Source organism: Mus musculus, chromosome 6, assembly GCF_000001635.26.
Source record: "Mus musculus strain C57BL/6J chromosome 6, GRCm38.p6 C57BL/6J".
NCBI classification, from domain to species: Eukaryota; Metazoa; Chordata; class Mammalia; order Rodentia; family Muridae; genus Mus; species Mus musculus.
The window spans coordinates 57,881,090-57,897,066 of record NC_000072.6 but is presented as its reverse complement, the minus strand read 5'-3'; positions in this window follow the sequence as shown (position 1 = coordinate 57,897,066).

The window sequence follows — 15,977 nt, the reverse complement described above, 5'->3', positions numbered from 1 at the left end:
CTATGGGGCTGCAAACACCTTCAGCTCCTTGGGTCCTTTCTCTAGCTCCTTCATTGGGGATCCTATGCTCAGTCTAATGGATGTTTGTGAGCATCCACCTCTGTACGTGTGAGGCATTGGCAGAGCCTCGCAGAAGAGACCTATAACAGGCTCCTGTCAGTAAGCACTTGTTGGCATCCACAACAGTGTCAGGGATTCATGATTGTAAATGCAATAGATCCCCAGGTGTCAGTCTCTAGATAGTCATTTCTTCAATCTCTCCTCCAAACTTTGTCTCTATAACTCTTTCCATTGTTGTTTTGCTGCCCCCCTTCTGAGATGGATAGAAGTATCCACACTATGGTAATTCTTCTTTTTGATTTTCATGGGGATATGAATTGTGTCTTGGGTATTCCGAGCTTCTGGGCATCTGGGCTAATATCCACTTATCAGTGAATGCAATTATGTGTGTTCTTTTGGGATTGGGTTACCTTACTCAGGATGATATAAACCAGATCCATGCATTTGCCTATGAATTTCATAAATTCATTGTTTTTAATAGCTGAGTAGTACTCCATTGTGTAAAAGTACCATATTTTCTGTATCCATTCCTCTGTTGAGGGACATTTGGGTTCTTTCCAGCTTCTGGCTATTATAAATAAGGCTGCTACAAACATAGTGGAGCATGTGTCCTTATTACTAGTTGGAACATCTTCTGGGTATATGCCCAGGAGAGGTATTGCTAGATCTTCCAGTAGTTCTATGTCCAATTTTCTGAGGAACCACCAGACTGATTTCCAGAGTGGTTGTACAAGCTTGCAATCCCAACAGCAATGGAGAAGTGTTCCACTTTCTCCACATCCTAACCAGCATCTGTTGTCACCTGAATTTTTGATCTTAGCCATTCTGACTGGTGTGAGGTGGAATCTAAGGGTTGTTTTGATTTGCATTTCCCTGATGAAAAAAGATGCTGAATATATATATTAATAACAATTTTTAATTAGGTATTTTCTTCATTTACATTTCAAATGCTATACCAAAAGTCCCCCCATACACTTCCCCCCCATTCCCCTCCCCCCTCCCAATTCTTGGCCCTGGCATTCCCCTGTACTGAGGCATATAAAGTTTGCAAGACCAAGGGACCTCTCTTCCCAATGATGGCCAACTAGGCCGTCTTCTGATACATATGCAGCTAGAGACACGAGCTCCAGGGGTACTTGTTAGTTAATATTGTTGTTCCACCTATAGGGTTGCAGACCCCTTTAGCTCCTTGGGTACTTTCTCTAGCTCCTCCATTGGGGGCCCTCTGTTCCATCCAATAGCTGACTGTGAGCATACACTTCTGTATTTGCAGGTACTGGCATAGCCTCACAAGAGACAGCTATATCAGGGTCCTTTCAGCAAAATCTTGCTGGCATATGCAATGGTGTCAGCGTTTGGAAGCTGATTATGGGATGGATCCCTGAGTGTGGCAGTCTCTAGATAGTTCATCCTTTCATCTCAGCTCCAAACTTTGTCTCTGTAACTCCTTCAATGGGTGTTTTGTAATACCTCTCCTGGGCATATATCCAGAAGATGTTCCAACTGGTAAGAAGGACACATGCTCCACTATGTTCATAGCAGCCTTATTTATAATAGCCAGAAGCTGGAAAGAACCCAGTTGTCCCTCAACAGAGGAATGGATACAGAAAATGTGGTACATTTACACAATGGAGTACTACTCAGCTATTAAAAAGAATGAATTTATAAAATTCCTAGGCAAATGGATGGACCTTGGGGGTATCATCCTGTGTGAGGTAACCCAGTCACAAAAGAACTCGCATGATATGTACTCACTGATAAGTGGATATTAGCCCAGAAACTTAAAATACACAAGATACAAGATACAATTTGCAAAACACATGAAACTCAAGAAGAATGAAGACCAAAGTGTGGACACTTTGCCCCTTCTTAGAATTGGGAATATCTATATCTATATCTATATCTACATCTACATCTACATCTACATCTACATCTACATCTACATCTACATCTACATCTACATCTACATCTACATCTACATCTACATCTACATCTACCTACCTACCTACCTACCTACCTACCTATATATATATATAATGGGTGCTTCTCAGCCTTTCAGTATTCCTCAGTTGAGATTTCTTTGTTTAGCTCTGTACCCCATTTTTAATAGGGTAATTTGTTTCACTGGAGTCTAACGTCCTTAATTCTTTGTATGTACTGGATATTAGCTCTCTATAGTATGTAGGTTTGATGAAGAACGTTTCCCAATCGGTTGGAGGCATTTTTTGTCTTCTTGACCATGTCGTTTGCCTCACAGAAGCTTTGCAATTTTATGAAGTTCCATTTGTGAATTCTTGATCTTACATAACAAGTCATTGGTGTCCTGTTAGGAATTTTTCCCCTGTGCCCTTATGTTTCAGACTCTTTCTACTGTCTTTTCTATAAGATTCAGTGTATCTGATTTTATGTGACGGTTCTTGATCCACATAGACTTGAGCTTTGTACAACAAGATAAGAATGGGTCCATTTACCTTCTTCTATAGGCTAACCGCCAGTTGAGCCAGCACCATTTGTTGAAAATGCTGTTATTTTTCCACTGGATGCTTTTAGCTCCTTTGTCAAAGATCAAGTGACCATAGGTGTGTAAGTTCATTTCTGGGTCTTAAATTCTATTCTATTGATCTACCTGCGTGTCACTGTACCAATACCATCCAGTTTTTATCACAATTGCTCTGTAGTATAAATTAAGGACAGGGATGGTGATTTCACCAGAAGATCTTTTATTATTGAGAATAGTTTTGGCAATCCTGGGTTTTTTGTGTTCTTCCACAATGAATTTGGAAATTGTTCTTTCTAAATCTATGAAGAACTGAGTTGAAATTTTGATAGGGATTGAACTGAATAGGAAGATAGCTTTTGCAAGATGGCCATTTCTACTATACTAATCCTGCCAATCCATGAGCATGGGAGATCTTTCCATCTTCTGAGATCTTTGATTTCTTTCTTTAGAAATTTGAAGTTCTTATCACACAGATCTTTCTCTTGCTTAACTAGATTTACACTAAGTTATTTTATATTATTTGTGACTATTGTGAAAGGTGTTGTTTCCCTAAATTCTTTCTTAGCCTATTTGTCCTTTGTGTTGAGGAAGACCACTGATTTATTTGAGTTAATTTTCTCTCCAACAACTTTGCTGAAGTTGTTTATCCAGTTTAAGAGTTCTCTGTTGGAATTTTTGGGTTGCTATCATATAATCTGCAAATAGTGATATTTTTACTTCTTTCTTTCCAATTGATATCCCTTTGATTTCTTTCTGTTTTTTAATTGCTCTGGCAAGGACTTCAAGCACTATATTTAATAGGTAGGGAGAGAGTGGACAGCCTTGTCTAGTCCCTGATTTTAGTGGGATTACTTCCAGCTTCTCTCCATTTACTTTGATGTTGGCTACTGGTTTGCTGTAGATTGCTTTTATTATGTTATGTATGGGACTTGCGTTCCTGACCTTTCCAAGACTTTTATCATGAATGGGTGTTGGATTTTTGTCAAATGCTTTCTCAGCATCTAATGAGATGATCATGCGATATTTTTCTTTGAGTTTGTTTATATAGTGGATTACATTGATGGATTTCCATATATTGAACCATCCCTGCATCCCTGGGATGAAGCCTACTTGATCATGATGGATGATCGTTTTGATGTGTTCTTGGATTTGGTTTTTGAGAAATTGAGTGTTTTTGCATAGATATTCATAAGGGAAAATGGTCTGAAGTTCTCTTTTTTTGTTGGGTCTTTATGTAGTTTAGGTATCAGAGTAATTGTGGCTTCATAGAAAGAATTGAATAGATTACCGTCTCTTTCTATTTTGTGGAATAAGTTTGAGTAGTATTTTTATTAAGTCTGCTTTGAAGGTCTGATAGAACTCTGCACTAAACCCATGTGGTCCTGGCCTATTTTTGTCATTGTTGTTGTTGGTTTGTTTCAAAGACAATTAATGAATATTTCAATTTCTTTATGGGATATGGAACTGTTTACATCATTTATCTAAACCTGATTTAATTTTGGTACCATGATGTGCTGAGAAGAATGTATATTCTTTTGTTTTAGGATGAAATGCTCTATAGGTATCTGTTAAATCCATTTGTTTCATAACTTCTGTTAGTTTCAATGTGTCTTTTATTAGTTTCTGTTTCCATGATAAGTCCATTGCTGAGAGTGGGGTGTTGAAGTCTACCACTATTATTGTGTGGTACAATGGGGTGCTGTGAGCTTTAGTGAACTTTCCTTTATGAATGTGGGTGCCCTTGCATTAGGAGCAGAGATGTTCAGAATTGAGAGTTCTTCATGATAGATTTTTTTTCCTTTGATGAGCATGAAGCTCATCTTTTTTGATAACTTTAGTTTGGAATTTGATTTTATTCAATATTAGAATGGCTGCTCCAATTTGTTTCTTGGAAACATTTGCTTGGGGAATTGTTTTTCAGCCTTTTATTCTGAGGTAGTGTCTGTCTCTGTCACAGAGGTGGGTCTCCTGTATGCAGCAATATGTTTGGTCCTGTTTAAGGATTCAGTCTGTTAGTCTATGATTTTTTATTGGGAAATTGAATCCATGATATTAAGAGATATTAAGGAAAAGCGATTGTTGCTTTCTGTTATTTTTGTTTTTTGGGGGGTGGAATTATGGTTTGTTTGGGTTTTTTGTTATCTTCCTTTTGTTTTTTGATAAAAGAAGATTATTTTCTTGCTTTTTCTAGGGTGTAGTTTCCATCCTTGCATTGGAGTTTTCCTGTTATGGTCCTTTTTAGGGTGGGATTGGTGGAGAGATATTGCGTAACTTTTTTTAATCACAGGATATCGCAGTTTCTTCATCTATGTTTGTTGAGAATTTTACTGGTTATAGTAGTCTGGGCTGGCATTTGTGTTCTCTTATGGGCTGTATAATATCAGCCCAGGATCTTCTGGCTTTCAAAGACTTTGGGGAGAAGTCTGATGTAATTCTAATAGGTCTGCCTCTATATGTTACTTGACCTCTTACCCTTACTGCTTTTAATATTCTTTCTTTGTTTTATGCATTTGGTGTTTTGATTATTATGTGACAGGAGGATTTTCTTTTCTGATCCAAACTATTTGGTGTTCTGTAGGCTTCTTGTATGTTCATGGACATCTCTTTCTTTAGGTTAGGGAAGTTTTCTTCTATAATTTTGTGGAAGATATTTACTGACCCTTTAACTTGGGAATCTTCACTCTGTTCTATACCTATTGTCCTTCTGTTTGTCTTATTGTCCTGTATTTCCTGGATGTTTTGGGTTAGGATCTTCTTGCATTTTGCATTTTCTTAGATTGTTGTTTCAATGATTTCTCTAGTATCTTCTGCACATAAGATTCTCTCTTCCATTTCTTGTATTCTGTTGGTGGTACTTGCATCTATGGCTCCTGAGTCCTTTCCTAGGTTTTCTATCTCCAGAGTTATCTCCCTTTTGTGATTTCTTTATGGTTTCTATTTCCAATTTTTGATCCTGTATGGTTTTATTCAATTCCTTCACCTCTTTGGATGTGTTTTCCTATAATTCTTTAAGGGATCTTTGTATTTCCTCTTTTTAAATTTTATTTTATTTGTAATTCATTTTTCACAATCCATATTCCATTCCCTGCCCCTCCCAGCCCACCCTCCAACTGCTCCACATCCCACACCTCCTCCCCCCTACACCCCATCTCCACATTGATGCCCCCATTTCCCACCTCACCTGACCTCTAACCTCCTTGGGTCCTCCAGTCTCCTGACAGTTAGGTGCATCATCTCTGAATGCAAACAGACCTGGAAGCCCTCTATTGTATAGAGGCTCTATTGGGGGCTCATATCAGCTGATGTATGCTGTCTATTTTGTGGATCAGTGTTTGAAAGATCTCTGGGATCCAGATTAATTAAGACTGCAGGTCCTCCTATAGGATCACCCTTCTCAACTTCTTTCAGCCTTCCCTAATTCAACAACAGGGTTCACCTGCTTCTGTCTTGGGTACAAGTATCTGCATCTGATTCTTTCAGCTGCTTGTTGTGTCTTTCAGAGTGCAGTCATGATAGGTCCCTTTTTGTGAATATTCCATAGCCTCAGTAATAGTGCCAGCCCTTGGGACCTCCCCTTGACCTAGATCCCAGTTTGATCCTTTCACTGGACCTTCTTTTCCTCCAGCTTCTCTCCTTTTCCATCCCTGTAATTCTTTCAAACAGAAACAATTCTAGGTCAGAGGTGTGACTGTGGAATGGCAACCCCATCCTTCACTTGTTGTCTTGTCTTCCTGCTGGAGGTGGGCTCTATATGTTCCCTCTCCCTACTGTCTGGCATGTCATCAAAGGTCCCTCTCTGTGAGTTCTGAGATTCTCTCACCTCTCAGGTCTCTAGGGCACTCTGATGGGTCCCTCCAACCTACTATTTTCTGAGGTTGCCTGTTTACATTCTTTCTGTAGGCCCTCAGTGCTTCAGTCCTTTTCCCACAGCCAATATGAGATCAGGTTCCTCCCCTTCCCCATCCATTTATTCTACAAAATCCCTCCCTCACTCCCCACTTGTGATAGTTTTCTTCTCTCTCCCAAGTGGGACTAAGGCATCCTCACTTGGGCACTTCAGCTTGTTGAGCCTTTTGAATTCTGTGGACTGTATGGTTATTTTTTCTTTTTGTTAATATCCACTTAGTAGTGAGTACATACTATGCATATCCTTTTGCATATGAGTCATCTCACTCAGAATGTTTTCTAGTTCCATCAATTTGCCTGCAAAATCAGGATATCCTTGTTCTTAATAGCTGAGTAATATTCCATTGTTTCCTGTTTAAGGGCTTCTACTTGTTTACCTATGTTCTCCTCTAACTTTTTAAGAGAGTTAATTATGTGCTTAAAATCCTCTATCAGCATCATGAGATATGGTTATAAGTCCACATCTTGCTTTTCTGGTGTGCTGGGGAATCTAGGACTTGATGCAGTGGGGAAAAAATGGGTTCTGGTGATACCAAGTCATCTTGGTTTCTGTTAGTAAGATTCTTGTGTTTGACTTTGGCCATCTTGTTATCTTTGATGTTACATATTCTTGTTGTCTGTAGCTGGATCTTGTTCCTACTGTGAGTCTGTATGCCTGTGTCAGCACTCCTGGGAGACCAGCTCTCTCCTGGTGGAACTTCTGTACAGAGGGCTCTGCAACAGCCCAAGCTCTGCATGCAGATGACAGACCAGAAGCATCCTGTCCCAGCTGTTCCACTGACCTTTCAACCCGCATATGTCTGGCCTGTCCCATTCCACACAGTTATTGGAGAGAAAGTAGCTGTCTTACCTCTGAACTCAGGAGTAAAAACACTCCTGGGTGTACAGGTCTCTCCTGGAGGGATCCATGCACAGGAGCCATGGAGCAACCTCAGCTCCTAGGTCCAGATGTGGACCATAAGGCCTTTGTATTGTTAATAAATCTTATGTGAACATAGTAGAGCAAGTGTCCTTTTGTATGTATGATTGAGTATACTTTGGGTATTTGCCCAGGAATATTTTATCTGGATTTTGAAATGGATTGATTCCCAATTGTCTGAGGAAATGCCATATTGAATTCCAAAGTAGCTGTACAAGTTTGCACTCCCCCCAGCAATGGAGGAGTCTTCCCCATACTCCAGACTCATGCCAGCATAAGCTGTCATTTTGTGTTATTAATTTTAGCCATTCTGAAGGGTGTAAGTCAAAGTAGTTTAGATTTGCATGTCCCTAAGGGGTAAGAATGTTGAACATTTCCTTAAGAGTTACTGAACCACTAGAGCTTAATCTTTGAGCATACTTCACTTATATATCTACCTCATTTTTTAATTGCGTTGTTTGGTTTCTTGATGTCTCAGTTCTTAGGCTCTTTATTGTTGGGAGCAACCCTGTTTGAATGCTAACTGCCTTGTCAGCCATAAGTGCTTGCTTACAAAGTTTTGGCCTTTGTGGAAAAGTATTGCCTTAGTTGAGATTTTTATGGGAAAAGTTGAGGCCTCTGTTGGAAAGTACTACCCCCAGTTAAGAACAAATAGCTATAGATCTTGTGGACAGATACCTAGCAACCCATTCTGTTCTGTTTCTCCTGCTGAACTTTTTACCTAGCCAATATACTGCTTTTTGGGAACAGGTGCATTCCCCAAGAAACAAAGAGATTTTGAGTCATCCCTCTCCCCATATCCTGATTCTATGGGTATGAAACTTGCCTGGGAAAAATAAAATTTGTCAGCTTGATCAGATTTTTTTTGACTTGCTGTCCGTTTTTGTGTTTCTTTCTCCCAATTCTCTCCACAGCTGGTTTATCAGATCCTGTTTGACTGTCCTGCAGGCCAGGACACTTTATAACTGCATTTTAACCCACTGTCAGATGGAAAGATGGCAAAAATGTTTTCTCATTCTGTAGGCTGCCATTTTATCCTATCGGTGATGTCCTTTGACTTTCAGAAAATTTTCGGTTTCATGAGGTCCCATTTATTGATTGTTCTACGTACTGTGTGTGCTACAAGTGTTCTGCTCAGGAAGTTGACTGTTGTAGCAATATGTTCAAGGCTATCCTCATCTTTCTTTTCTAAGAGGTTCAATGACTTTCTCTTTATGTTGAGGTCTTAGATCCACTTGGATGTGAGTTTTCTGCAGGGTGATAGATATGAATCTATTTGTATTCTTCTACATACAAATATCCAGGTAGACCAATACCATTTACTAAAAATATCTTCTTATTTCCATTGTAGATTTCTCACTTCGTTATCAAAAACAAGTGTACATAGGTGTATGGGTTTGGGTCAGGGCCTACTATTCCATTCCATTTTTTTACTTCTCTGGTTTTTATGTCAATGCCTATAGTGGAGCTTCAAATCATAAATGGTGCAATCTGCAGATATTATTTTATCGTGCAAATTACTTTTATGTTTTCCACATGATGTTGATTATTATTCTTTCAATGTCTACAAAGAACTATGTTAGATTTATGATGGTGATTGTGTTGAGTGTGTAGATTATTTTGACAAAATCCCTAACTTTACTGTCAATTCTATTGATCCATGAATATAGATCTTTCCATCTTGTGATGTCTTCTCCAATTTCTTTCTTCAAAGATTTGAAATTTTTGGCATAGAAGACTTTCAGTTCTTTGGTAAGAGTAACTACAGAGTGTTTTTTTGCTATTTGTGGCTTTTATGGATGGTCGTGATTCCCTGATTTCTTTCTCAGTCTGTTTGTCATTTGTGTTTAAAAAGGGTACTGATTTTTCTTATTTACTCTTGTATCCAGTCTGTTCAATGAAGATGTTTATCAGATGTAGGAATTCCCTGGTAAAATATTTGGGCTCACTTATATGTACTACCACATCCTCTGCAAATACAGATACTTGAAAGTCTTCCTTTCCAATTTAAAAATTTGTATCCCCTTGATCTCCTTCAGTTGTCTCATTGCTCTGGCTTGTACTTCAAGTACTATATTAAATAGATATGGAGTGAGTGAATGACTTATCATGTTCCAGAATTAGTGGAATTGCATTCAGTTTCTCTTCATTTAATTTGATGATGGATATAGGCTTGCTGTAACATGCTGTTATTATATTTTGATATGTCTTTCTGTACATAATCTCGCCAAGAATTTGTCTTAAATAAGTGTTAGAAACTGTCAAAAGTTTTTTTCTGTATCTATTGAAATGTTCATGGGTTTTGCACTTTTTTCTTTCGGTTTGTTTATACAGTAGACTCATTTAGTGATTTTTGTATGTTAAACTACCCCTGCATATCTGCGATGAAGACTACTATATCATGATGGATGGATAATTTTTTTTATGTATTCCTGGATTTTGAGAGTACTTTTGAGTATTTTAGTGTCCATGTTCATGCAAGTAACTGAACTTAAATTTCTTTGTTGAATCTTTGAAGGACTTGGGTATCAGGGTGACTGTGGCTTAATAAAATGAATTTAATAATGTTCCTTCTGTTTGTATTTTGTGGAAAAATTTAAGGAGTATTGCTGTAAACTCACCTTTGAAAGTCTGGTCAAAGTCAAAACCATCATTTGTTTGATTTGGAAGTTTTCCATTGAACAGTTCAAATTGTAGGAGTTGTGTGTCTATTTAAGTTGTTTACCTGATATTAATTTAACTTTGCTAAGTGTATTTATTCAGAAAATTATCCGCTGGGACAGACATAAGACACAGAGCTTCTAAGGCAGGCCCCTTTTCAGGCTCCAGACATCCGGGCACCTTCCCTCCCAGAGTAGAGGTGTCTGCCCACCCGAGAGGCCATTGCTGGAGCATGTGCTGGAGACATATTTGTTCCCAGATCCTGCCAAGACTAGTCTGCACAGGTGAGAGTGTAGACGAAAGAAGCTAACAGCTTCAGGGACAGGCCCTGTTTCAGGCCTTCATCTTCTGCCAGGAGGCAAGTGTGAACAACAGATATCTGTGCACCTTCTCTGCAAGAGAAGAACTTGCCTGGAGAGAGTGCTCTAACCACTGAAACTCAGGAGAGAGCTAGTTTCTCAGGACTGCTGGTAGAGGCTAACAGAATCATGAAAGGAACAAGCTCTAACCAAAGACAACTATAACAACTGATTCCAGAGATTACCAGATGGTGAAAGGCAGACTTAAGAATCTTACTAACAGAAACCAAGACCACTCACCATCATCAGAACCCAGCACTCCCACATCAGCCAGTCCTGGGTACCCCAACACACACGAAAAGCTAGATCCAGATTTAAAGGCATATCTCATGATGGTGGTAGAGGACATCAAGAAGGACTTTAATAACTCACTTAAAGAAATACAGGAGAACACTGCTAAAGAGCTACAAGTCCTTAAAGAAAAAGAGGAAAACACATCCAAACAGGTGATGGAAATGAACAAAACCATATTAGACCCAAAAAGGGAAGTGGACACAATAAAGAAAACCCAAAGTGAGGCAACGCTGGAGATAGAAACCCTAGGAAAGAAATCTGGAACCATAGATGCTAACATCAACAACAGAATACAAGAGATGGAAGAAAGAATCTCAGGTGCAGAAGATTCCATGGAGAACATCAGCACAACAATCAAAGACAATGCAAAAAGATCCTAAAACAAAACATCCAGGAAATCCAGGACACAATGAGAAGACCAAACCTATGGATAATAGGAGCAGATGAGAATGAAGATTTTCAACTTAAAGGGCCAGCAAATATCTTCAACAAAATTATAGAAGAAAACTTCCCAAACCTAAAGAAAGAGATACCCATTAACATACAAGAAGCCTACAAAACTCCGAATGGACTGGACCAGAAAAGAAATTCCTCCCGATACATAATAATCAGAACAACAAATGCCTAAATAAAGATAGAATATTAAAAGCAGCAAGGGAAAAGGATCAAGAAACATATAAAGGCAGGCCTATCAGAATTGAACCAGATTTTTCACCAGAGACGAGGAAAGCCAGAAGATCCTGGACAGATATTATACAGACACAAAGAGAACAGAAATGCCAGCACAGGCTACTATACCCAGCCAAACTTTCAATGACCATAGATGGAGAAACCACAGTATTCCACTACAAAACCAAATTCACACATTATCTTTCCACGAATCCAGCCCTTCAATGGATAATAACAATAACAACAACAACAACAAAAAAAAACCAATACAAGGACAGAAACCACATCCTATAAAAAGCAAGAAGGTAATCCCTCAACAAACCTAAAAGAAGACAGCCACAAGAACAAAATAACAACTTTAACAACAAAAATAATAGGAAGCAACAATTACTTTTCCTTAATATCTCTTAATATCAATGGACTCAATTCCCCAATAAAAAGACATAGAATAACAGACTGGCTACACAAACAGGCCCAACATTCTGCTGCTTACAGGAAACCCATCTCAGGGAAAAAGACAGACACTGGCTCACAATGAAAGGCTGGAAAACAATTTTCCAAGTAAATGGTATGAAGAAACAAGCTGGAGTAGCCATTCTAATATCTAATAAAATCGACTTCCAACCCAAAGTTATCAAAAAGACAAGAAAGGGCAATTCATACTCATCAAAGTTAAAATCTTCCAAGAAGAACTATCAATTCTGAATATCTATGCTCCAAATGCAAGGTCAGCCACATTCATTAAAGAAACTTTAGTAAATCTCAAAGCACACATTGCACCTCACACAATAATTGTGGGAGACTTCAACAAACCACTTTCATATATGGACAGATCATGGAAACAGAAACTAAACAGGGACACAGTGAATCTAACAGAAGTTATGAAACAAATGGATCTATCAGATATCTACAGAACATTTTATCCTAAAACAAAGGAATATAACTTCTTCTCAGCACCTCATGGTACCTTCTTCAAAATTAACAGTATAATTGGTCACAAAACAGGCCTCAACAGATACAAAAATATTGAAATTGTCCCATGCATCCTATCAGGTCACCATGGATGAAATAAGGCTGAACTTCAATAACAGCATTAATAATAGAAAGGCAACATTCACGTAAAAATTGAACAACACTCTTCTCAATGATAACTTGGTCAAGGAAGGAATTAAGAAAGAAAATAAGGACTTTTTAGAAATTGATGAAAATGAAGCCACAACATACCCAAACTTATGGGACACATTGAAAGCCTTTCTAAGAGGAAAACTCATAGCTCTGAGTGCCTCAAAAAAGAAACTAGAGAGAGCACACACTAGCAGCTTGACAACATACCTAAAAGCTCTAGAACAAAAGGTAGCAAATTCACCCAAGAGGAGTAGACAGCAGGAAATAATCAAACTCAGGGGCGAAATCAACCAAGGGGAAACAAAAAGAACTATTCAAAGAATCAACCAAATGAGGAGCTGGTTCTTTGAGAAAATCAACAAGATAGATAAACCCTTAGCCAGACTTACTACAGGGCACAAGGAAAGAATCCTAATTAACAAAATCAGAAATGAAAAGGGAGACATAACAATAGATCCTGGGAATCCAAAACACCATCAGATCCTTCTACAAAAGGCTATACTCAACAAAACTGGAGAACCTGGATTAAATGGAAAAGTTTCTAGACAGATACCAGGTACCAAAGTTAAATCAGGATCAGGTTAATGATCTAAACAGTCCTATATTCCCTAAAGAAATAGAAGCAGTCATTAATAATCTTCCAACCAAAAAAATCCCAGGACCAGATGGGTTTAGTACAGAGTTCTATCAGACCTTCTAAGAAGATCTAATTCCAGTTCTTCACAAACTATTCCACAAAATAGAAGCAGAATGTACTCTACCCAACTCATTCTATGAAGCCACAATTACTCTGATACCTAAACCACAGAAAGACCCAACAAAGATAGAGTACTTCAGACCATTTCCATTATGAATATTCATGCAAAAATACTCAATAAAATTTTCACTAACCGAATCCAAGAACACATCAGAACAATCATCCTGAGCAAGTAGGTTTCATTCCAGGGATGCAGGGATAGTTTAATATACAGAAATCCATCAATGTAATCCACTATATAAACAAACTCAAAGACAAAAAACGCATGATCATTTAGTTAGATACTGAGAAAGCATGTGACAAAATCCAACACCCATTCATGATAAGTCTTGGAAAGAGCAGGAATTCAAAGCCCATACCTAAACATGATAAAAAGCAATCTACAACAAACCAGTAGCCAACCTCAAAGTAAATGGTGAGAAGCCGGAAGCAATCCCACTACAATCAGGGACTAGACAAGGCTGCCCACTTTCCCTTACCTATTCAACATTGTACTTAAAGTCCTAGCCAGAGCAATTCAACAACAAAAGGAGATCAAGGGGATACAAATTGAAATGGAAGAAGGCAAAATATCACTTTTTGCAGATGATATGATAGTATATATGAGTGACCCTAAAAATTCCACGAGAGAACTCCTAAACCTAATAAACAGCTTCAATGAAATAGCTGGATATAAAATTAACTCAAACAAGTCAATGGCCTTTCTCTACACAAAGGATAAAAAGGCTGAGAAAAAATTTAGGGAAACAATACCCTTCTCAATAGTCACAAATAATATAAAATACCTTGCCATGACTCTAACTAAGGAAGTGAAAGATCTGTATGATAAGAACTTCAAGTCTCTGAAGAAAGGAATTCAAGAAGATCTCAGAAGATGGAAAGATCTGCTATGCTCATGGATTGGCAGGATCAACATTGTAAAAATGGCTATCTTGCCAAAAGCAATCTACAGATTCAATGCAATCCCCATCAAAATTCCAACTCAATTCTTCAACGAATTAGAAAGGGCAATCAGCAGATTCATCTGGAATAACAAAAAAACCCAGTATAGCAAAAACTCTTCTCAAGGATAAAAGAACCTCTGGTGGAATCACCATGCCTGACCTAAAGCTGTACTACAGAGCAATTGTGATAAAAACTGCATGGTACTGGTATAGCTACAGACAAGTAGACCAATGGAATAGAATTGAAGACCCAGAAATGAACCAGCACACCTATGGTCACTTGATCTTTGACAAGGGAGCTAAAACCATCCAGTTGAAAAAAGACAGCATTTTCAACAAATGGTGCTGGCACAACTGGTGGTTATCATGCAGAAGAATGTGAATTGATCCATTCCTATCTCCTTATACTAAGGCTAAATCTAAGTGGATTAAGGAACCCCACATAAAACCAGAGACACTGAAACTTATAGAGGAGAAAGTGGGGAAAAGCCTTGAAGATATGGGCACAGGGGAAAAATTCCTGAACAGAACAGCAATGGCTTGTGCTGTAAGATCGAGAATAGACAAATGAGACTCATAAAATTGCAAAGCTTCTGCAAGGCAAAAGACACTGTCAACAAGACAAAAAGGCCACCAACAGATTGGGAAAGGATCTTTACCTATCCTAATTCAGATAGGGGTCTAATATCCAATATATATATATATATATATAAAGAACTCAAGGAGGTGGACTCCAGAAAATCAAATAATCCCATTAAAAAATGGGGCTCAGACCTAAACAAAGAATTCTCACCTGAGGAATACTGAATGGCTGAGAAGCATCTGAAAAAATGTTCAGCATCCTTAATCATCAGAGAAATGCAAATCAAAACAACCCTGAGATTCCTCCTCACACCAGTCAAAATGGCTAAGATCAAAAATTCAGGTGACAGCAGATGCTGGTGAGGATGTGGAGAAAGAGGAACACTCCTCCATTGTTGGTGGGATTGCAAGCTTGTACAACCACTTGGGAAATCAGTCTGGTGGTTCCTCAAAAAATAAAAATGGACATAGTACTACTGGAGGATCCTGTAATAACTCTCCTGGGCATACATACCGAAGATATTCTAAACCGGTAAGAAGGACACATACTCCACTATGTTTGTAGCAGCCTTATTTATAATAGCCAGAAGCTGGAAAGAACCCAGATGCACCTCAACAGAGGAATGGATACAGAAAATGTAGTGCATTTACACAATGGAGTACTACTCAGCTATTAAAAAGAATTTATGAAATTCCTAGGCAAATGGATGGATCTGGAGGGTATCATCCTGAGGGAGGTAACTCAATCACAACAGAACTTACATGATATGTACTCACTGATTAGTGGATATTAGCCCAGAACCTTAAAATACCCAAGATATAGGATACAATTTGTGAAACACATGAAGCTCGGGAAGAACAAAAACCAAGATGTGGATACTTTGCCCCTTCTTGGAATTGGGAGCAAGTAACCCATCGACCGAGCTACAGAGACAGAGTTTGGAGCTGAGACGAAAAGATTGACCATCTAGAGACTGCCATACCCGGGGATCCATCCCATGATCAGCCTCCAAATGCTGACACCATTGCATACACTAGCAAGATTTTGCTGAAAGGACCCAGATATAGCTGTCTATTGTGAGACTATGCCGGGGCCTGGCAAACACAGAAATGGATGCTCACAGTCAGCTATTGGATGCATCACAGGGCCCCCAATGGAGGAGCTGGAGGAAGTACCCAGGGAGCTGGGGGGGATCTGCAA